Source organism: Sander lucioperca, chromosome 8, assembly GCF_008315115.2.
Source record: "Sander lucioperca isolate FBNREF2018 chromosome 8, SLUC_FBN_1.2, whole genome shotgun sequence".
In the NCBI taxonomy this organism is placed as follows: Eukaryota; Metazoa; Chordata; class Actinopteri; order Perciformes; family Percidae; genus Sander; species Sander lucioperca.
Window position 1 is genome coordinate 40,987,611 of NC_050180.1, and position 22,869 is coordinate 41,010,479.

Genomic DNA, 22,869 nt, shown 5'->3' on the forward strand with positions numbered 1-22,869 from the left:
TGGATCACTTGTTTTGAGTGGCGAGGCATCTAAAATGATTTTACTTTGAATAAAACACTTCAAAATTTGATAATTCGATAAGATTTTTGATTTTGCTAAAGTTCTCCACTGTCACATGTGGTTATGTCATTGCACCAAGGAAATGAGTGACATTTGTGAAGGTGGAAAACAGAATGAATGAATCTGATTCCTGTGAAGAAACAGCAAGTAATTCAATCCTAATGAAACAGACAGAGTTAATAATGGGTAACAATTGTTACAAAAGATGGTCAGGAAAGCTGAGAGAAGAAGTGTATGCTGTAGAAAGGGAAAAGAAAGTTTTATGGGATAATGGAAAAAAGGCATGACTTTAAGAGAAAGTTAAGAGTACAATAAGGTACTAAGGTGGTGAAAGACAGAAAGAGAGTGTTGTGAAAGTGACAGAAAGACAAAGAAAGAGATAAATGTCCTTTTGAATTAGGATACTGGAGTTCATACTAATATTGTTGTTACAGAGACAACTGTAGCATTGGGGTTACAATCTACAGGAGGGTAAATGTTTTGATGAAAATAGTAAAAACTGCTATACCACAAGCACCAACAACTTAGGGAAAAGAGATAAATTATGTAATTTTCAGGAATGACTAGTGGCAATTTCCAAGACAAATTGCTTTTGGATATTACTGTAATCTGACATATCATAAAAAATTAATTAGGATTTGTGTAGAACAAACATATGTTTATAAATATGATGTTTTTATTGTTGTTAGACTGTTCAACAAATATAAAGGTCTATAAGTCCAGTTGAAATGTTTAGCTGTTTAAATACTTAGTTAGTTGACAGGACTGTTGGGATCATTTCTAGTTTCAAAAATGTGAGGATTTTTCTACATTGTTACTTTTGATACTTTAAGTACATATTTTATGATACTTTCCTTACTTAGGTAATATTTTTGTAGCAACATTTTGAATCAATGAGGTCATAAGTTAGAAGCAAGAACACTAAAATGAGTATGATTAAAAGTACAAGTAATGCTTCTCGGAGGTGTTGTGTTTTGTGTTTATTCAGCGTGCCTCGATGGATGTCAGAGCAGACCTGTCTTACTCCTCTACAAGCTGATTTAGTAGTCAACTTTGGTCCCATCCCCCACATACTTCCATCAGAAACTACATCTGGAGCTGGAGCAGCAGAGAAGGAGGGGCGACAGATTTACAACTGTCCATGGTTAAGTGACTGAATTGGACACCCAGATGGCTGTCAGGGCATGACCAGAGACTGACATTAAAGAAGTAACGTCACACATGCCTACAAAGTACTTTGGTGAAACATTCACAGATGAACTAATAATTGACGAGCTGAAACAACCATAAAGATGAATCCAAGCTCCAAAAGTAAGAAGAAAATGAAACATCTGGAAACTAAGGGCAGACTGAGGTTTAGCAAGACAAAGGATGATGATGATGATGATCAGAGTGATTCAGAAGAGTGTTATGAAAGTGAAGATGGAGACAGCAATGAAGATTTGGAGAGCAGAGGAGCTACAGGATTTCATCCTGCAGCGTCTAGCATAGGAGAGATTAAAAGCGACATGGAGCGATGCATGTCAAACTTGGAGAAGCTGAAGATACAGAGGGACAAATTGCTGAAAAAAGGATCCCAGAAAGTGGAGAAGAAGTATACATTGCACCCAAGACAAAGGGGCACAAGGAAAAAGAGGCTTCCAGTGATCATTCAAGATTTGGAGTATAAGCCCTTGCAGAATACTGATATGTCAGATATTCTTGATAAATTGCCTACTCTTCAAGAGGGAGCACATCCTTGGATTGCAAAGTTGGAAGAAATTACGACGGGAAGACAGTTTGCCATAGGAGATATCAAGAGACTTTTGGCTAACCTTGTTGGGATTCCAGCTATGGGAGAGATCTTCCAGAGAGCAGGACTCAATCGATATTTGGGGACTTCTGTATATGATCCTGAGTTGTTTGCTGCAAGTAGAGGTCGTCTGTGGAGAGCGCTGAGAGATGAGTATCCAACAAATGTGCATCCAGACAACATTTTGATTGAACCATTGGGACAAGAAGAAAATCCGAAAGCTTATGTGTCAAGAGCTTATCAAGTGTGGAGAAATATTACAGGAAATGATCCAGATGTGAGCCAACTGGAACAGTCAATTTTGCGAACCAAACTGCAGGAGGGGCTGCCCCTACCAGTAAGGAGTAAACTAGCAGAGGTGATTGGACTTGGAAGCATGGCAAAAGGTGCTTATACAGATCATATAGCCCATCAAGTGAAGCTATATAGAAATGAGCAGAAAGAACAAGACCAAGAAACTCCCAGAACACTCAATCAAATACAACTGGTGGAGAATAAGAGGAAGAAGAAGCAGGTTTTGGTTGTGCAGAATCAATGCCCACCAAAACAACATTCACCGCCACAACTTCAGCCGAGCCACGTCCAACCGCAATTGCCCCAATCACCACTAGTGGTTCCAGTTGTTTTATATCCACAGCCAGTTTTTGGACAGATACAGAACTGGAGAGGAAGAGGACGAGGAAGCTTAGGCAGAGGAAGAGGAAGAAGATTTGATTCATACTCTATGCAATCACCACAAGCGTGTTTTAATTGTGGACAGGATGGACACTTTGCCCGTGATTGTAATAGACCAGGAAGAAACTCCAGAGGAAGTTTCAGAGGACGATACAGAGGCCAGTCGAGGCCATATGGAGGACTGGTGAACCCTTACAGGAGTCTGGAACCAAGATTCTAGAGATGCCCAGAAGATCTGAAAGGGGTGTCAGCTGGTGTCATCAGGACCGGAAAGATATCCAACAATTGAGGATCAGGACAGTCACAAGTTGGTACAGGTCTGCACAGATGAGCGTTGACATCAGCAGACTGACCAGAGAAAGAGGGAGGAGTGAGAGAGATTGGATTTGCTCTGACGCATCGACGCATCGACGCATTGACGCACCAACACATAAAAAGGAGGTAATGCACCGACAAACACACAATTTGAAAATACAATTACTCTAAAGAAGTAATTATTTTTGCTTTTAAAATAGAGTTACTCCTATGTGAACACACCTATGTGAAGGGTTAAGACATCTAAATTAAGCAACTTGGTATGAAAACCTTACATTTCGTCAGTACTGGTGATATACATTCTGTTAAATTTGTAATGACTTTCCTGTGACAGCTTTTAACAAGACTAGTGACAAATATGTTACTTTGGTTGGTGTGTCAGGAAATGTTAAAAGAACATTTCACTGTTTTATTTTTGTGCTCTAATGACATTTAGTTTACAACTTTTGAAGATGTTTCTATTATTTCAGTGTTGCCCAGATAATTTATTGGGAAGTAATCTCATGTATGAATTTGAATTGGATTGATGTAAAGTTGTTACAAACAATTCAATTCAATTTTATTTATAGTATCAAATCATAACAAGAGTTATCTCGAGACACTTTACAGATAGAGTAGGTCTAGACCAAACTCTGTAGTTTACGAAGCCCCAACTATTACAGTGGTTGCCTCAAGAGCAAGCATTAGCAGTAGCTATAGCGACAGTGGCAAGGAAAAACTCCCTTTTTTGTTAGGAAGAAACCTCGGACAGACCCAGGCTCTTGGTAGGCGGTGTCTGACGGCACCAGTTGGGGGAGTGGTGAATGGTGGCAATAATAGTCATAGTAAAGATAATGAAACAGTGATCACAATGGTAGTCGTAGTAGTTCATGTCATAGTAGGGCACAGCAGGGCGTTACGGGGTGTAGTGTGGCACAGCAGCCTGGGTGGAAGTGGTTGGACGCGGCAGGACGCAGTCGGACACTGCGGGGAAACGCAGAGCGTAGCAGGGTGTAGTAAGTCCATAGCGTCAGCTGCACCCAGGACCCCGGTGTAGGTGCCACCCAATTCCAAGGCGATGTTCTGGGTGAAGAAGAAGCAAAGGGACTCCGGGGAGAAAACTCCCCAGAGATAGGTTAGTAACAGGCATTTCTGGGACTAAGATGCACACAAAAGGAGACAAGTGAAAAGAGAGAAGAGGGAGTAGCTCATAATGTCCTTGGTAGGAGCTTCCCACAGCAGTCTAGAGTTATAATAGCATAACTAAGAGAGGCAGGCTAAAGAGAGGGGCCCTGGACCGGGCTCGTACTCTCCCCTGCCGGAACGGGCTTGTACTTCCTGCCTCCCTCTACTCTACTCTACTATGCTGCAACTCCTCACTCCCTAACTATAAGCTTTATCAAAGATGATGGTTTTCAGTTTATTCTTAAATGTGGCGACGGTGTCAGCCCCCCGAACCCAAATTGGGAGCTGGTTCCACAGGAGAGGAGCCTGATAGCTGAAGGCTCTGGCTCCCATTCTACTTTTAGAGACTCTAGGAACCACAAGTAGCTCTGAGTTCTGGGAGCGTAGTGCTCTAGTGGGACAATAAGGTACTAAGAGCTCTTCTATGTATGATGGTGCTTGACCATGTAGTGCTTTGTAGGTCAGGAGAAGGATTTTAAATTCAATCCTGGATTTTACAGGAAGCCAATGCAGAGAAGCTAATACAGGAGAAATGTGATCTCTTTTGTTAGTTCTTGTCAGAACACGTGCTGCAGCATTCTGGATCAGCTGGAGGGTCTTGAGGGACTTATTTGAGCAGCCTGATAGTAAAGAATTACAGTAGTCCAGCCGGGAAGTAACGAATGCATGGACTAGTTTTTCAGCATCGTTTTGCGAGAGGATGTTCCTGATTTTGGCAATGTTACGAAGATGGAAAAAGGCTGTTCTTGAGGTTTGTTTTAAGTGGGCGTTAAAGGATAGATCCTGGTCAAAAATGATTCCTAGATTTCTGACAGTAGTGCTGGAGGCCAGAGCAATACCAGAGCCAGAGCAATACCATCTAGGGTAGCTATATCTAAACAGCAGATTAAGAGTGCTGTTCTCAGAATTTGGTTAAAAGTAAGCTAGAACAATTGTGTAACTAAAAGTATAATAGGGATGCATAGAGAATGCATAAAAACATTAGCAGTGATAATGTGAGAAAAGATAAGACAACTCCCAATCATAGATATAGTCTACTCAAATTAAAAGTTTGTTTGCATTGGTTTATTTGTTGTTTATAGTGTACCAGTCATCTGTTCATGATTTCTCTCTAAGATTTGCGAATGGAAATCAGTTATTATAGCCCAATGATTGATCAGCATCTTTTGTTATTTATACAGAGGTTTAGAAATCTGATTTGAATTTCACTATTCTGCATAAGTTGCAGTGGTGTTACTTAAGCTTGTAGAGTTAAAGGGTAAAAAACAAATAATAATAACTTACAAAAACTCCAGAGTGAAGCTCTGTAGTTCATTGAACTTTGATATTGATTACAATTTTGGTTTATCAATTACAAAAACAAGTTAATTTAAAGAGGAACGATTATTCTGCATATTACATTAGCAAGCAGACTTGGTTTGTCTTGTGTCTAATTTAAACAGGAATGTCACATAGATGAGGTTGACAGAGTTGGACATGAGGAGATTTATTACACCCACTATCTGGTCTGGTAACCAAACAGTGAAGAGAGACTTTTGTGTGGTACTTTGTAGAAAGCAAGTAATTACATGCTATAAAAATGATTGGCTCTTAAAATAAATTTGGTCTTCTCTAATCCCCAATTGGCTACACCAAGACGTGTTAAAAAGGGATGTTTATGATTTGTTTGATTTAATTTGTTGAAGGTGTGATTGATGCATCCGGATAAAAGTTATTTTTTAGAAATGATAACTTTTGTTGCTGACTATCAATGGTCGGCGAAGAGGGAATTAGACATGTCATTTAAAATGAGGGTTTGGTTTAATTTTTCAGTTTCTTTTTACTGTATGCTTTTTTTCACATTTCTTTGGATTTTGTAGTAATATTTAGTGTCTTCTTATTGGTCGAAGGGGGGAAATGGAAATGGAATGTGATTCATATTATTATATATTATTTTTGATATTATTATTTTTTATTCTTATTTGATGTTTTTAATTTTCATGTGTTGTTTTGCAAACGATACTGGTCAGTGTTTTCTTTTCTTCCAGAGCATATGGGGTAATGTGCAGAGGGGATACAGATACAAATATGGACAATATGAAGGAACTAGGAGACTTCTGAACCAGGATGGTGTGGATCTGTTTAGATTTCACCACATCGACATTGCTGAGAAGCTGCAATGTAGTGGACTACATTCCTGTGTTTGTCTGATATATATATACATGTTTGCAGAGTAATACATACTTTATATAATATTCTTGCATCAATTGTTTGAAGAATGATGTTTTCTGTCATGAAGTGAATATATGGAGATCTCAGATGTTTTTCTTTTTTTGTTGACGCTTAGGGAAATGGGGTCTAGGCAGGAAATAGAAGTCCTTTTTTCAGATCCGAAGGGTCGACCTGCCTGAATTTGGACATTGTTTTGATTTTATTTCATTTTCTGAGGTTTTCACATGTATTTGCTTAAACCCTAATTCTACATAAATTGATAAAGATTTATTTTCTAATTGATCTGGAGTACCAAGGTGGTCGCCTAGGCAGAGGGACCGTGGGAGAATTTTCCTATCTTGATTGATTGATGGTTATTTGAAAAGACAGCTGCCAGATGGGTTTTTCGCTCTCACACTCCAACGATTTCATTTTGTTACACTCTATAACTTTGTTTACACTCCGAAAGTTATAGTATAAGGAACATGTTATAATGAGAAATGTTATTCCTACTCTTTTTGTTTTTCGAGACTTTATGAAGTCTCGAAGGGGGGAAATATGTAGTATATGACCATTCTATAACTTTCTATAAACTTTGCTTAAAGGTTTGTTATAAGGGAGTCCTATGAACTCTACACTTACTGAGAACATCTGGAAACTGTTAACATGAGCAGAGGTTCCCCCAAGACAGAAGAGACCTTTTTTGGAGTTGTGCCAGATAACAGGCTTCGATTGGCCAAATCATATACTCACACTTACACCCTCCCACGTTAGGTCATACAATGCATAAGATATATACGTTGCTCACACAAAGGAAAGGCAGAACGACTTTTGGAAGAATTTGAGTTGGTCGTTCTCCAAGCTTTCTGCAGGAGTTTGTTAAATTGATGCTGAATCTTTGTTTGTAATAAACCTTTTTATAATCAAGATCAGTGTCGGCGGATTCCTCTTCATACAGCATCACAGCATTACTATTTAAGACACCACAACACCATGACTAACTTTAACATGCATGAAGGATTCCTTGTCAACAAGAATAAACTTAGATCATGAACACACCAAAGTCAGAAAAATGACTTCCCAACTCAGGAAAGGGTACCATCAGAGGAGCATGTGAATGCACCATTGGCCTTTCCAGAGGTCTTTGCTCTAAAGCTCAGTTCAGACCAAAGATTTGTGACAAGACAAAACCATATTAGACTCAACTCAAGCCAGCTGTTGGTGTCGCTGCAACTCAGCTGGTCACGTCTCCAGAGGCTGGTTTTAGGAAGTAAGGGACGTCAATTGTTTCAACAACGAGCGCCCGCGAGCACAGTATATGGTGATGCTAGCTAGAGAGTGACTTAAGAGAGCCAGCGGCGTTAGAGCACAGCAGTGAGTTAGAATAAAACATTTTCTCCATTGTATCACTGGAAATGCAGCTGTAGTAAGCATCTCACTATTACTAACGTTATCCACATTAATATTTAGATGCAACAAATAATATCCAGTTATATAAGTTAGAACAAAAGTATAGTCGTTGCTATAAAGATAATACACTGTCTCGTCATGTCGTATTGGTGTAAACTGGCAGGTTTTAGAACATTGCAGACCTGTGGGTTGCAAGTAGTTGCAAGTTTCAACGTATCATGTCGAAGAAATCTTTTATCCGAACATGGCTTAAGAGTGCAATTCTTAATATGACAGAGTCATGTAATCTGAGCAAACAAAGTTTAACAACATGAGTTCAGGCCTCCAGAGTTTGATCAAGTTGTTTACATGTTAGTAGCTTTCCCTTTGGAGAGATTAATGAGATCCATGGAGGTTGATGCAGTCTGATAAAAAACTCAAACAGGTCACAGATCCAATTCTGTGTTTGCCGGGCCAAACCAGTGCGTATCAAGGTCAGGTACTGATCACTAAATAAGACAATCTCAGGTTATATGAGACTTCTAGTAATTTACCTGTTTTATTCATTAACATTTTGTTTTAGACTATCTTAATGGATAATGAATTAAATGTAACATATATAACTTTTGATGGGCATGTGGAACTGCACAAATACAGATATCTTTATTTTGTGATCATGTTTACAGCATATATTCTAATAATTTGCAGTAATTCCACTATTGTGTACATCATAGTGATTAACAAAGCCCTCCATGAACCTATGTACATTTTCATTGCAGCTTTGTTAATCAACTCTGTTCTTTTCAGCACTGCTATCTATCCAAAGCTTTTGATTGACTTTTTATCTGAAAAACAGATCATATCTTATTCAGCCTGTCTCTTTCAGTGGTTTATATATTACACTCTAGCCTCTTCAGAATTCTTCCTGTTGTCAGTCATGGCTTATGACAGATATGTGTCTATATGTAAACCTCTGCAATATCTAACTCTAATGAGAAAAACAACTGTTAAAATGTACCTGATTTTAGCTTGGATTCTGAATGCTTGTCAGATGGCAGGTGGACCGTTGCTGATTGCTAATGAAAAACTCTGTTACTTTGTTCTAAAAGGAATAATTTGCAACAGCACAATTAAGAAACTTCACTGTGTGAGTTCAGCAGTGGCGGATATATATGGCTTGATTCTTTTTGTAGGATCTGTACCTCTCCCTGTACTTTTCATACTTTTTACATACACCAGGATACTTATAATAATCTATCGAAGTAGTAGAGAAGTCAGGAGAAAAGCTGCACAGACCTGTTTACCCCACCTGTTGGTTCTAATCAACTTTTCCTGTTTGACTACATATGATGTACTTGTAGGTCGACTGGAAATAAATGTTTCCAAAACTGTACGTTTAATAATGTCTTTACAAATGATTTTGTATCATCCTCTCTTTAATCCGATCATATATGGATTGAAAATGAAAGAAATTTATAAACACCTGAAGAGATTTTTCCGTCAAGACAAATTAAACTAATATTTTCATAGATTTAACTGTGTACACTATTTACACAGTAATAATAATGCAAACATTATTTGTTTTTAATAGACTTAATATACATTTTAAACATAATTAAAAAGCTTTGTTAGCTTTAAAAATTTGATGTCAAATATTTTTAACTTTGCATTTTGTGATTACATTTTCAGATAAAAACATACTGAATTTTTAAGTTTGTTTCCGCAGTAAAATAGAACTTTGTTACCAGTATTGAAAATTCTATCTATATCATTTTTTATCTGTCTCCTGATAAAGTTCCAAGACATTTAAATCAACAGCTTTAAATGGAAGATTGCATACCTTTGTGGGTTTTCTGTTTAACTTTTGTTTAGTATCTAAGTTGGCATTATATTGTATGTAAAGACTTAGTAGTATATGTGTTTTCTTGTTTAATTGTGGAAAAATAAAGACATAAAAAATAAACCATGTTATTGTTGCTGCCATGTCTTTTGTTATTAGCACTACGTGTAGACTATGCCTCAGGACAAACAAGAACACTAGCACTGTGAGGTTTCCAACAGCCTTAGTTGGGTAGATCACGGACTGCAGAACTGACTTTGGATTAGAAAAGATAACAGATTTCTTACAGTGGTGTTGGGGACCAGCGCAACGCCATCCAGAGTAGCTATAACATTAGATAACAGGAAGGAGGTGATTGACTAACTTTAACATGCTATCCATTCTATACCAAGATATATGAGTGGCTTGAAAACAAATCCGCTTGAAAAGATACTATTAAAGGCTTCTTCCTTAAAGAAGAAAGTTTTAAGTTATATTTCCTCTCAAATGTTTGTCAACATCCCTACGATTAATAGTCAAATTTCCTGGGGTGAAGATTTTGGATCCCAAATGGATGAGGGGATGTGGAAAAGGATCTTGTTGAATGCAAAGAAAATTAGATGTTCTAATAAATCCTATGAGACTCAATATAAGATTATCCACAGACTGCATGTTACCCCTGCTATTGGATATAAATATGACCCTATGTGCTCATCATTATGTGTGAAGTGTAAAAGTAGCTGTGGCACTTATGGACATCTAATGTGGTCATGTCCAAAAATCTCAAGTTTCTGGCTATCGGTCCAAAACGAGATTAAGAACATTTTTAGGTTTTTTTTATTCCACTAAATCCATACCATTTTGTACTGGAGGAAAAGATTTTCTTTTCTCAAAGAGAAATGTTGCTGAGTAATTAATGAATTAGTCATGACAAAAAAGTTTGTTGTTAGTGTAATATAATGTAACGTTACCTACCTTGTTTAATAGCTTGTTGGATAGAAATGCACCCACTACAACTAACATTACCATGGCGATAAGCCCAACGTTATGTGTGTGAACTGATATTAGGGTTAATATTGGAGATCTACAGTTGTGTTTTGCTCAATATGAAGTTAAGTCCTGATCAGTTAAATATATATCCTCTGTCCCAGAAGAAACCCAATATTTATGTGGAGGACACAAGATCATTTTAGAATTATAATATGACTGCGTGGTGAACCTATGAATCTAACTCATATTTAGACATCTGACGTTAAAGATTTGTTGTTGTTGCCCAGATAAATTGACAGAGAAAAGAAAAACAGACATAAGATCCTTTTTCAGTAGGCCTACACCAAAACGCCAAGTAAGTACAATAAGTCCTCATATCAAGACAATTGGTAACATCAATCTACAAGAATGGGTGCTTATGGAAATACTAAGGTCACTATGTCACAGGCAAAGGAGACAGAAAGAACTGAGGAACAGGGAGACCAGGGACAGTCAGGTGTAGAGTCTCAGGGAGACCAGGGACAGTCAGGTGGAGAGTCTTAGGGAGACCAGGGACAGTCAGGTGTAGAGTCTCAGGGAGACCAGGGACAGTCAGGTGGAGAGTCTCAGGGAGACCAGGGACAGTCAGGTGGAGAGTCTCAGGGAGACCAGGGACAGTCAGGTGGAGAGTCTCAGGTAAGTGTGTTGAGCTTCGTTCATATTTTTGGAGGTGTGTGCTGTCAGGGTTAGCAGATGAGCTTTACTAGTGGCTCATTAATTAACATTATGATCAGCTAATTTAACAAGCGTACAAAAGTATTGTATTTCTTTCATATGGGGACACTTTTTCAAAATAAGTCATTATGTTTTAAGGTATTTTCGTGGCTTGATTGTAAACAACTTAAAAATAAATACATGGTTTTAAAGAAGAATATTTTGGTCAATTTAGTCAGCTTTTTCATTAAATCAAGAGAAACACTGAAAAGAAGGACAATGGTCCAGTCTCCATGCTACATTAATGATAGTATTAAGGCTTTCCTCTGTGTACACATGTCCTCTACGAGTATAATTGTGGCTGTATTATTTATGTCACCTTAAAAAATTGCTCTTCAGAAATGTTATGTTTATTGTATTGTATACAGATGTATGCCCATGGGAAAGGGTACCATCAGAGGTGCATGTGAATGCACCATTGGCCTTGCCAGAGGTCTTTGCTTTAAAACCCAGTTCAGACCAAAGATTTGTGACAAGACAAAACCATATTGGAATGTTGCAGTGGTCTGAACCGGCCCGTCTCAGCTCAACTCAAGCCAGCTGATGGTGTCGCTGCAACTCAGCTGGTCAAGTCTCCAGAGGCTGGTTTTAGAAAGTAAGGGACGTCAATTGTTTAAACGAGCGCCCGCGAGCACAGTATTTCAATCAGGAGAGACTTTGTTGCAGATATGCAAAATTTATTTGTACATATGCAAAATATGAAATGTACAGAGTCTTTGGAGATTAGACTCCATCGTTATGAAATGATTTTTAAAGGGGTAGAAAGACAAAAGTTATTTCCCCAATGGAGTTTAGACACTGGTGGTGATGTGAGTGAGACCGAAGACTGGACGAGGAGCCGACGGGAGCGGTCTGCCGGAGGAGGACCCAGGGAGCCATGTGTGATGAAGACTGGAGGTGGAAGGGGAGGAGGGTTGTGCTCTCTGCCTGAAATGACAACTGAGCAGCAGAGAGAAGACAGGTTTAAAACAGGGATGTCATGCTAGATTGGCTCGTGAAATTTTTGGCCGCTTCTGATTGTTTAAAAGAAAAGTGAACGCCTCTAACAGCTGTTTAAGTTTAAGAAGAGAGAGAAAAGTGATAAATTTAGAAGTCTTCCTGAAGGAATTTACGCTGTGTTTGATTTCATCAAGAGAGACTTCGTTGCAGATTTGCAAAATGTATTTGTACATATGCAAAATATGAAATGTATCGAATCTTTGGAGATTAGACTCCATTGTTATGAAATGATTTTTAAAGGGGTAGAAAGACAAAAGATATTCCCCCAAAAAGTGACGAGAACTGGTGAAAAGAACATACTTACCTTAATGAGCTCTTAATGGATGGATCTTAATGGATCTGTATAGTGATTAATGCCGTGTAGTGTAAACGGCCCCCAAAACAAAAGGCAAAATAAAATCTCGGCAATTGAGATTTATTATTATTGTATTGGCAGTGCTGGCCAAAAATAAATTCCTAACCATTTTTATTACCCTCGGCACAGCGTCCGGGTTGGCTATTCTTACTTTCGGCACAGCGTCCGGGTTTGGCTATTCTGGCCAGCAAATGAAAGGCAAAATAAAATATATGTATGTAAGATGATAACATGTCATTGAGCAAAATTGACTCATTAGAATGTGAGAGTATAATATCAGTGATATTGACAAATGCACCACCACCAGTTACAGTGGGGAGAACAAGTATTTGATACACTGCCGATTTTGCAGGTTTTCCTACTTACAAAGTATGTAGAAGTCTGTAATTTTTATCATAGGTACACTTCAACTGTGAGAGACAGAATCTAAAACAAAAATCCAGAAAGTCACATTGTATGATTTTTAAATAATTAATTTGCATTTTATTGCACGACATAAGTATTTGATCACCTACCAACCAGTAAGAATTCCGGCTCTCACAGACCTGTTAGTTTTTCTTTAAGAAGCCCTCCTGTTCTCCACTCATTACCTGTATTAACGGCACCTGTTTGAACTCGTTACCTGTATAAAAGACACCTGTCCACACACTCATTCAAACAGACTCCAACCTCTCCACAATGGCCAAGACCAGAGAGCAGTGTAAGGACATCAGGGATACAACTGTAGACCTGCACAAGGCTGGGATGGGCTACAGGACAATAGGCAAGCAGCTTGGTGAGAAGGTAACAACTGTTGGCGCAATTATTAGAAAGAATGGAAGAAGTTAAGGATGACGGTCAATCTCCCTCGGTCTTGGGCTCCATGCAAGATCTCACCTCGTGGGGCATCAATGATCATGAGGAAGGTGAGGGATCAGCCCAGAACTACACGGCAGGACCTGGTCAATGACCTGAAGAGAGCTGGGACCACAGTCTCAAAGAAAACCATTAGTAACAAACTATGCCGTCATGGATTAAAATCCTGCAGCGCACGGACGCCCCCGTCTGAAGTCTGAAGTTTGCCAATGACCATCTGGATGATCCAGAGGAGGAATGGGAGAAAGTCATGTGGTCTGATGAGACAAAAATAGAGCTTTTTGGTCTAAACTCCACTTGCCGTGTTTGGAGGAAGAAGAAGGATGAGTACAACCCCAAGAACACCATCCCAACCGTGAAGCATGGAGGTGGAAACATCATTCTTTGGGGATGCTTTTCTGCAAAGGGGACAGGACGACTGCACCGTATTGAGGGGAGGATGGATGGGGCCATGTATCGCGAGATCTTGGCCAACAACCTCCTTCCCTTAGTAAGAGCATTGAAGATGGGTCGTGGCTGCTGGGGTCCAGCATGACAACGACCCGAAACACACAGCCAGGGCAACTAAGGAGTGGCTCCGTAAGAAGCATCTCAAGGTCCTGGAGTGGCCTAGCCAGTCTCCAGACCTGAACCCAAAAGAAAATCTTTGGAGGGAGCTGAAAGTCCGTATAGCCCAGCGACAGCCCCGAAACCTGAAGGATCTGGAGAAGGTCTGTATGGAGGAGTGGGCCAAAATCCTTGCTGCAGTGTGTGCAAACCTGGTCAAGAACTACAGGAAACGCATTATCTCTGTAATTGCAAACAAAGGTTTCTGTACCAAATATTAAGTTCAGCTTTTCTGATGTATCAAATACTTATGTCGTGCAATAAAATGCAAATTAATTACTTAAAAATCATACAATGTGATTTTCTAGATTTTGTTAGATTCCGTCACTCACAGTTGAAGAGTACCTATGATAAAAATTACAGACTTCTAAGTGGGAAAACCTGCAAAATCAGCAGTGTATCGAATACTTTTTCTCCCCACTGTATATGCATGCTTACCAGAAAATAATGGCTTTAGAGATCTCTGGTTTGCGAGGAGGTCATTGACATCGGGACAAATGTAAGAGGAGTAGGCAGAGGATGACCATCTACCAAGTTGTTGTAGAGACCTACATGAGATACCTTGATTTGCCGCAATAGTAGCAGCCTCAATCTGAATGTATGACCCGATAATGCTAAGGGGAAATGTTAGCTTTGATGAGAACTAGTGTTAATGATAGCTAACCAAAATTTAGACAAGGAAAACTCCCAGGAGTAAGTAATAAAGGGTGAGGAAGCTAGTATAAGCCTAAGCAATGAGTAGACGACCTTAGAGTGCGTCTGCGCACAAACGAAAAGAAGCAGTGCCTCCGCGTTTAGAATGTTAGTGGTTTAGAATGTTAATGTTGAAAGCAGTACAACTTGGATGAAGGCCAGATGTCATGAGTTAGCCGCATTTCAAATGTCAGTCATAACATCACTTTAATAATGCTGCAATAGATGAAGAGTTACCAATAAGAGGTCATTTGGATGGATGGCAAGATGGCGCCGCAGAATGGCAACACGGTGTGTTGGAGCGCTCTGTTTTGTTTTGTTTTGTGTTTTAACTTTGTTTCTTGCGATGGTACCCGTATCTCATTCACCAGTGAAGAGCTCGTGAACTTCAGGGCAACAACACCATCAGACTTATTTCCCACTTTTCTTCTCCCTTCACTGGAAATTTTGGACATTCTGGTCAAAGGTGCGCTCACCTTTGCTCACGCAGCGAAACGCCGGAGGAGAGGGAAACGGGCTGGTGCGCTGGTGCGTCTCCGCCAGCGAGGATCACGCACACCGTTACCTGGAATATTCCTCTCTAACGTGCGCTCTCTGCCCAACAAAGTGGAGGAATTACAACTGCTGTTGAGGGGAAACAGGGACTTTTCTTCATCTGCTGTTTTGTGCTTCACGGAGACGTGGCTCTGTGGAATAATACCGGACTCTGCGCTACAGCTGGCAGGCTTCCAGCTTTTCAGACAGAGACACGGCTCTCTCCGGCAAAACTAAAGGTGGAGGAATCTGTTTCCACATCAACAGCGGTTGGTGCAACGACGTGACAGTGATCCAGCAGTATTGTTCTCCTGACCTGGAGTATTTCACCATAAACTGTAAGCCTTTTTATTCACCCCGTGAGTTCCATTCGTTCATTCTGGTCGGTGTTTACATCTCACCGCAGGCCAACGTGCAGGACGCGCAGCGCATGCTTGCCGACCAGATACTGTGTGTGGAGCGGACCAACCCGGACTCCCTAGTTATTGTCCTTGGTGACTTTAATAAAGGGAACCTCACTCATGAACTCCCTAAATATAGACAACATATTAAATGCCCGACCAGAGAGGAGAACATTCTGGATCACTGTTACACCACAGTCAGGGATGCTTATCACGCCGTCCCCCGTGCTGCACTGGGACACTCTGACCACATCATGTCCACCTGATCCCCGCCTACAGGCAGAAACTAAAGCTCTGCAAACCTGTAGCGAGGACATCAAGGAAGTGGACCAGTGTAGCTGTGCAGGATCTCCAGTCGTGTTTGGATTGTACTGACTGGGATGTGTTCAGGACTGCTACCAACAGTCTGGATGAGTACACAGAGGCTGTGACGTCATACATCAGCTTCTGTGAGGACTGCTGCGTTCCATCAAGCACCAGGGTGAGTTACAACAATGACAAACCCTGGTTCACAGCCAAACTCAGAAGGTTAAGGCTGGCTAAGGAAGAGGCGTTCAGGAGTGGGGACAAAGACAGATTTAAAGAGTCAAAGTACAAATTTAGCAAGGCAGTGAAGGAGGCTAAACATCGGTACTCTGAGAAGCTCCAACGCCAGTTCTCAGCTAATGACTCTGCGACTGTCTGGAAAGGACTTAGGCAGATCACCAACTTCAAGCCTAAAACCCCCACTCCTTCAATGACCGACACCTAGCCAACGACCTGAACGAGTTCTACTGTCGATTTGAAAGACAAAAGGACAGTCCTGACACCATCCCCCACGACACCTCCCTACAGCTACAGCCACTGTGCATCACCTCCACCTCGCCCACCTCAGCAGGGTCCTGGGCCCCCCCACCAATGCCCTCCTTAAAGGTCCCATCCACCTCCACCCCCCCTCCCACCTCAGTGACGACTCTCTCCATTCACGAGAGGGACGTCAATAGACTCTTTAGGAGACAGAATCCCAGGAAAGCTGCTGGACCGGACGCTGTCTCCCCATCCAGCTTGAAGCACTGCGCTGACCAGCTGTCTCCAGTGTTCACAGACATTTTTAACACCTCACTGGAGACATGTCACGTGCCAGCCTGCTTCAAGACCTCAACCATAATCCCTGTCCCCAAGAAGCCAAGGACCACAGGACTTAATGACTTCAGACCCGTCGCCCTGACCTCTGTGGTTATGAAGTCCTTTGAGCGCCTTGTGCTTTCACACCTCAAAGACCTCACCGACCCCCTCCTGGACCCCCTGCAGTTTGCCTACAGAGCCAATAGGTCTGTAGACGATGCAGTCAACCTGGCCCTCCACTACATCCTCCGGCACCTGGACTCCGCAGGAACCTACGCCAGGATCCTGTTTGTGGACTTCAGCTCTGCCTTCAACACCATCATCCCGGCTATGCTTCAGGAGAAACTCTCCCAGCTTGGTGTGCCTGACTCCACCTGCAGGTGGATCACTGACTTCCTGTCTGACAGGAAGCAGCATGTGAAGCTGGGGAAACACGTCTCCGACTCACAGACCATCAGCACCGGATCCCCCCAGGGCTGCGTTCTTTCTCCTCTGCTCTTCTCCCTGTACACCAACAGCTGCACCTCCAGTCACCAGTCCGTCAAGCTTATGAAGTTTGCGGACGACACCTCCCTCATCGGACTCATCTCTGATGGAGACGAGTCCGCCTACAGGTGGGAGGCTGACCACCTGGTGACCTGGTGCAAGCAAAACAATCTAGAGCTCAACGCTCTAAAGACAGTGGAGATGGTTGTGGACTTCAGAAAGAACCCAACCCCACCTGCCCCCATCACCCTCTGTGGTTCCACAATTGACACTGTGGAGTCTTTCCGCTTCCTGGGAACTACCATCTCCCAGGACCTCAAGTGGGAGCTGAACATCAGCTCCCTCGTCAAGAAAGCACAACAGAGGATGTACTTCCTGCGGCAACTGAAGAAATTCAACCTGCCAAAGACAATGATGGTGCACTTCTACACAGCCATCATTGAGTCCATCCTCACATCCTCCATCACCATCTGGTACGCTGCTGCCACTGCCAAGGACAAGGGCAGGCTGCAGCGTGTCATTCGGTCAGCTGAGAAGGTGATTGGCTGCAATCTGCCGCCGCTCCAGGACCTATACACCACCAGGACTCTGAAGCGTGCTGGAAAGATTGTGGCTGACCCCTCCCACCCCGGACACAAGCTCTTTGAGCCACTCCCCTCTGGCAGGAGGATGAGGTCCATCAGGACCAAAACCTCACGCCACATAAACAGTTTTTCCCCCTCCGCCACTAGCCTTATCAACAAGGCCCGGAATCCATCCTGACTCTCTCCACACCCCACCTCTGGCTCCTCATGCCACTGTACCTACTCTGCTGTAGCGTCCCTTTTCACCACTGTTTAACTTATTTTACTATTTATTTAAATTTATTTTATCGTTATTAATACTTACTGTGTGTATATGTTTATACTTATATTGTTTATATCTTTTTATCCTTCTTATATTTGTATGTGTGACATGCTCCAACAACACCATGACAAATTCCTCGTATGTGCAACGTACTTGGCAATAAAGCCCTTTCTGATTCTGATTCTGATTCTGATTTAACCATACTGCAAGAAAAGGACAGGTTAAACATGCTGCAAAGAAGAAGACAAGTTGAACGTGCTGAATAATGAGGTCTAGTTGACCATGCTGCAATGACATCATGTAGAATGTGCTCATGATGAGGATGTTGAACATGAGATCCGTAGAATGCAGCAAATATAAGAATCCCTGCTGCAAAGATGAAATTGTAGTAATCTTGACAGAGACATCCAACGTAACGTAAGACCAACGTAATACACACAACATATTACATTAAACAATAAAGGTGAATTATGTCTGTCACAGTCACTACAGAATACTGTTAAACGTAATGCAGAGATAAAACCTGTTTGACCTGCTGCAAAAGAAAAGAGTTTGCATTAGCATTTTTTAGCACAATCAATGACCACCAATTTGCCCGTTAAGATGGATCTACCGCCACCATACTTAGGATAGGGATTCCCCCAAAAACTAAAATTAAGCCAGAAAAACAAGTGTACGCATGTCAAGTATTTATCAAATATAGCGCCTTAGTAGTACTCAGGTACCAGCTTACGCTAGCGCGTTAAGACAGAAAGCAATCCGCACCTAACAAGCATGGAAGCAAGTGAATACCAACCACAATCAACAGAAGATCAATTGTGCTAATATAGGCTGAAAGTAATCCGTAATAAGTGATTTGAATGTGTCTGGGTAAATACAACAAAATACTCACCTTTGGCGGGCATCGGCAGAATCTAGGTAAAATTTAAATAAAAATCAGACATAGATACTGCAAGTAAGATCGAAAGTGATGGAGTAAGAGGTTGCGACGACCATGATATAGGTAAGAGGTCACATGACCCAGATGTACCATGCTGAGGCTGGCGCGCCTATGAGTGAGTCTACACACGATTAATGATGCATGACCAGCCGCCGAGGTCAGCCATGACCAACAATGAATAAATGGCGTAGTGATTAGAAACCCGAGCCCACCATCTGTTCCATGCGTCACTACTGCCGGGATTAGCCAAATATGTGATTTGCGGAACGCACCCATATAATGCACCGTAGGAGGCTTTTAAGTAGAAAATGAACAACACTGCAGTGTTGAGCGCAGTGTTGAGTGTTGAGTGAGCGGCAGCCAAAGGGGGGTGCATTATGTTGGCAGGATAATTTAAAAGGCAACCGCAACTACATTTTTTGTACAGCCCTATTTTTGATACTGTGGTGGCAGAAATTTTGCCGTGGTGGGCCGCCACTACAAAATCAACATAGAGGAAACACATGAATAACGTGACGAGGATTAAGTAGTTAGCAATTCAAATTGTCAATAAGCCGGCAATGATGATATGATGTCATTGTATGAAATAAACAAATATTGCGGCTGAGAATTCTGTGCATTGATAGACTACCTGTAAATACAATGAATATGGCGCTACCCGCCAATGAAGTGAGCACAAGGCACGAAACAATAGTATGCAGGCAGCAAATGACGATGAACTATATATAATATGTAAACAGAAGCAGGATAAAAAATGCCTCATGCATGCTGCTTGACGTCGGCAATGAACTACTGATAATTATCGCGACAGCTCCGAAGACAAACTTTTAACATTGCGGGTCCTATCTTGCACTCAGCGCAATTGACTTTGTACACCGACGCATGTATCACTCCTATTTTGCACCCGACACACAGCGGCCTTTTCCCTCCACAGACGCATGTCGGTAAATTAGGGAATGTATTTGCGCTCCTGGGGGCAGTTCAGCGAAAAGAGGAGGCGTGTTCAGGCGCAAACGTTCCCTGGTGCTATTTTGCAGTTTCAGAAAACAATTTTGCCACTGACTAGGAAAAACCTAGTCTAAAGTCAGTGGTGCTAGTCTAAAGTCAGTGGCACGTTATTCAGATGCTATTTTAGGTGCGCATGCTTGGCCATAATGTAGCGTGTGCACAACGCGCATACACTTTGCTTCTCTCATCTACACGGATGCAGCAGTTCCCATTTTTGCAAACTATACATAATTACAAGGAAAAATATTATTGAAAATGCACTTCAGGTGTTTAGATAGGTCAGGAGGCACTTTACAGTACAGTCCGCAAAAGTCGCAGCATTCTTTGTGGCTTTTTGTGTTTTACACAACATTTCCCTGAATCATGGATGTGTTGATGACATAAATGAGGAAATATCAGAGGACTTAAGGAGACGTGATGTTGAACTACGGCAGTTTTGGACACTCCGGCGGGATCTGGTCCGGGAGTGGCAATGCGCGATGCGCTCCTGGTGGAGCGGTTGGACGGAGGTGGAGTGGGGGGAGGAGGAAGAGGCACAAAAGGAGCAGGTGGTGCGTTTGGAGGCCCACGCTCCATGGCTGCAGCAATCCTCTCCAGAATTGAGGAGATGCGCGCGAGTGGCCGCAGCAACATCGCCACCCGGTCAAGACAGGCATTTACTTTGCCGCATCCCGGACAGCTCCCGCTGGCGTGCGCCAGGCAAATCCGCCGTCATTATAGCAATCCGCCATGGAACCAGCGTGCCTGCTCTTAAAGGGAATGTGAGACGACGCTCTGATTGGTTTATTGCACGTTATGCCCAAACCACACCTAGCTTCTTCAGACCAACCAATTTTAGATTTGCGTCGGGCGCAAAAGTAATTTATCCCGGCGGTATAATAGCAACAGCGCCCAAGATCCGCCCACAAAGCGTTTCATGTTTGATACTTGCGTTTCAGATCGTTGAAATAGGGCTCTGCGTGTCTTTTCCCTATGGAGAAAATAATCTTTACCTGCTGTTACGGCCTCCATATAAAAGGAACAACCAAAGGCTCAAAAGGGATGGGAGGATGCAACATATAAAAAGGATGCCAGACACAATGTTAACAATTATCCAACAAGCTTTATTAAATAATGAATATTCCCAAAAGTGACAAACAAAGAGAAACAAAAAGGGACTGGAGACTGTTAGAAAATATAGAAGCACACAACGTGTTCGTTTCATTTCTGAGGAGGAAGGAGAAAGGCTAGGGTCCAATTGAAAGTTAAGCAAAAGGTTTAATAAACAACATGTTGAAAACGACATGACAAAAACAAATGTTACACTGCCAGCAGTGGACTGCAATTTTGCAGTCCAAACAATACAAAACAATACATCAATAAAACACTGCCAGCAGTGGACTGCCAAACATGCCTCCCCTTCGGGAGACACAGTCAAACAGTCCTCAATCATTGTGAAGTTTCCAAATTTATCCTAAAGGAGCTGAGGGTGGTTCCTCAAATGAAAACCTTCGTTATTGGTCAGATGTCTCTCAAGACAAAAGGTGTTACCTCTGAATTGTCAAGTTACTCCAGGTCAAGACAAGAGTCATTTATCATGGTAGTGCCAATTCTACTCAAGTTTACAGAGATATGCATTTCCTTTGTTCTAATCAGTCTGGCCCAGCAGGAAGTGGCTCCCCAAAATGCCAAGACAACAGTTACCTTTCCTGTGAGGACAATGAGTCTTTCTCCAGTATGCAAATTGACATTCATGACTTAATCAATTATTAGAAGGTTGAGTTGGGGTGAGGCATGTCAAATGTTGATTAGTGTAGTTATTTGATTAGATCTGGCTGCAGAGTCCATTATGTACATTTAAACCAAAAGGACATTTGTTTTCATAACATTAAGCATGGTTTGAACTTTTTTATAATCAACAAGACCCCGGCCAAAAAGAACAAAAGATGGGAAGACCAACCTCGCAGTGGGCCATCGCTCCCCGCGTCTCCCCCTAACCTACCTAAAAAGGGTAAACTAATCCTAGAACAAACAAAGAAGACGAATAACTGAACTACCGGTAACCTCCAGCCCAAACTAACAGCACCTAAATGTGCATGGAGGTTGGGAAAACATAAACCTGCTTGTTGTGGAAAAAAAGATGAGGAGGAAAACTCCTCACTGGTGTGCTGCTGGTTTGCTCCATGTGCTCTCCACTCTCTGCCTTCTTATCACCTCCCCAACTCTACCTGAGCACTGATTACACTCAGGTCACACATAAGAGGCACATGTAACACCTGCCCCAAGTATTAGAACAGTGATTTAACCCAGAACATGTCACAAGTACGTGACAACATGCATGGAAGCCACTCTGTCACATATCAACATATAATATAAAACTTGGTTGAATGCATGGTTGAAGAGTCTGAAATTTATACCAGTACTGCATAACAAAGTATTTGCGCATGATAAAAGAGCTGCTTCCTAGTGAGTCGCCCGAAGCACAGACGGAGTGAACCGCTACAGGGCTTTAGTACAGGAACAGCAAGAGTCATATAATACTGCAAATGCGCATGTGAATTTCAAGAAGTCAGCTGAAATGTTTGGGAGCATGCTAAATATAGTAAATGTCAGAATAGATAGAACCAGCTTGCCTAATGTGCCTCTAAAGAAAATAAACGTGCCCGCCGATGTGCTCGCTCAAACCTGATGCATTTATTAAAAGAATAGAATTTACATTAATAAAACCCCACGACACAGAAAGCCGCGACTGAAAACCAGAGTTTAGACAGCGCCTGGAACACAGTTCACGGCAACCCGATCCACATCAATGGTGGGCGGCAACATGAATTACCAAAACGCAGCCTGATGAGACAACTAAACTTTGAAGGGGTGGGATGTTCCAGCGGATTTGAACACGCCGGTTCCCCCGCCGTG

The 22,869-nt window shown here is 41.8% G+C and overlaps 2 long non-coding RNA genes across 2 annotated transcripts; both read left to right on the top strand.

Moving 5' to 3' along the window:
- The first annotated feature begins 1,465 nt into the window (after positions 1 to 1,465).
- LOC116046611 lies at positions 1,466 to 21,289 on the top strand. Its single transcript, XR_004104181.1, has 3 exons — positions 1,466 to 1,476; positions 9,458 to 9,464; positions 21,155 to 21,289. It is a non-coding gene; the product is annotated as an uncharacterized LOC116046611 (long non-coding RNA).
- LOC116046610 lies at positions 13,112 to 13,528 on the top strand. Its single transcript, XR_004104180.2, has 2 exons — positions 13,112 to 13,284; positions 13,407 to 13,528. It is a non-coding gene; the product is annotated as an uncharacterized LOC116046610 (long non-coding RNA).
- Positions 21,290 to 22,869: the final 1,580 nt, after the last annotated feature.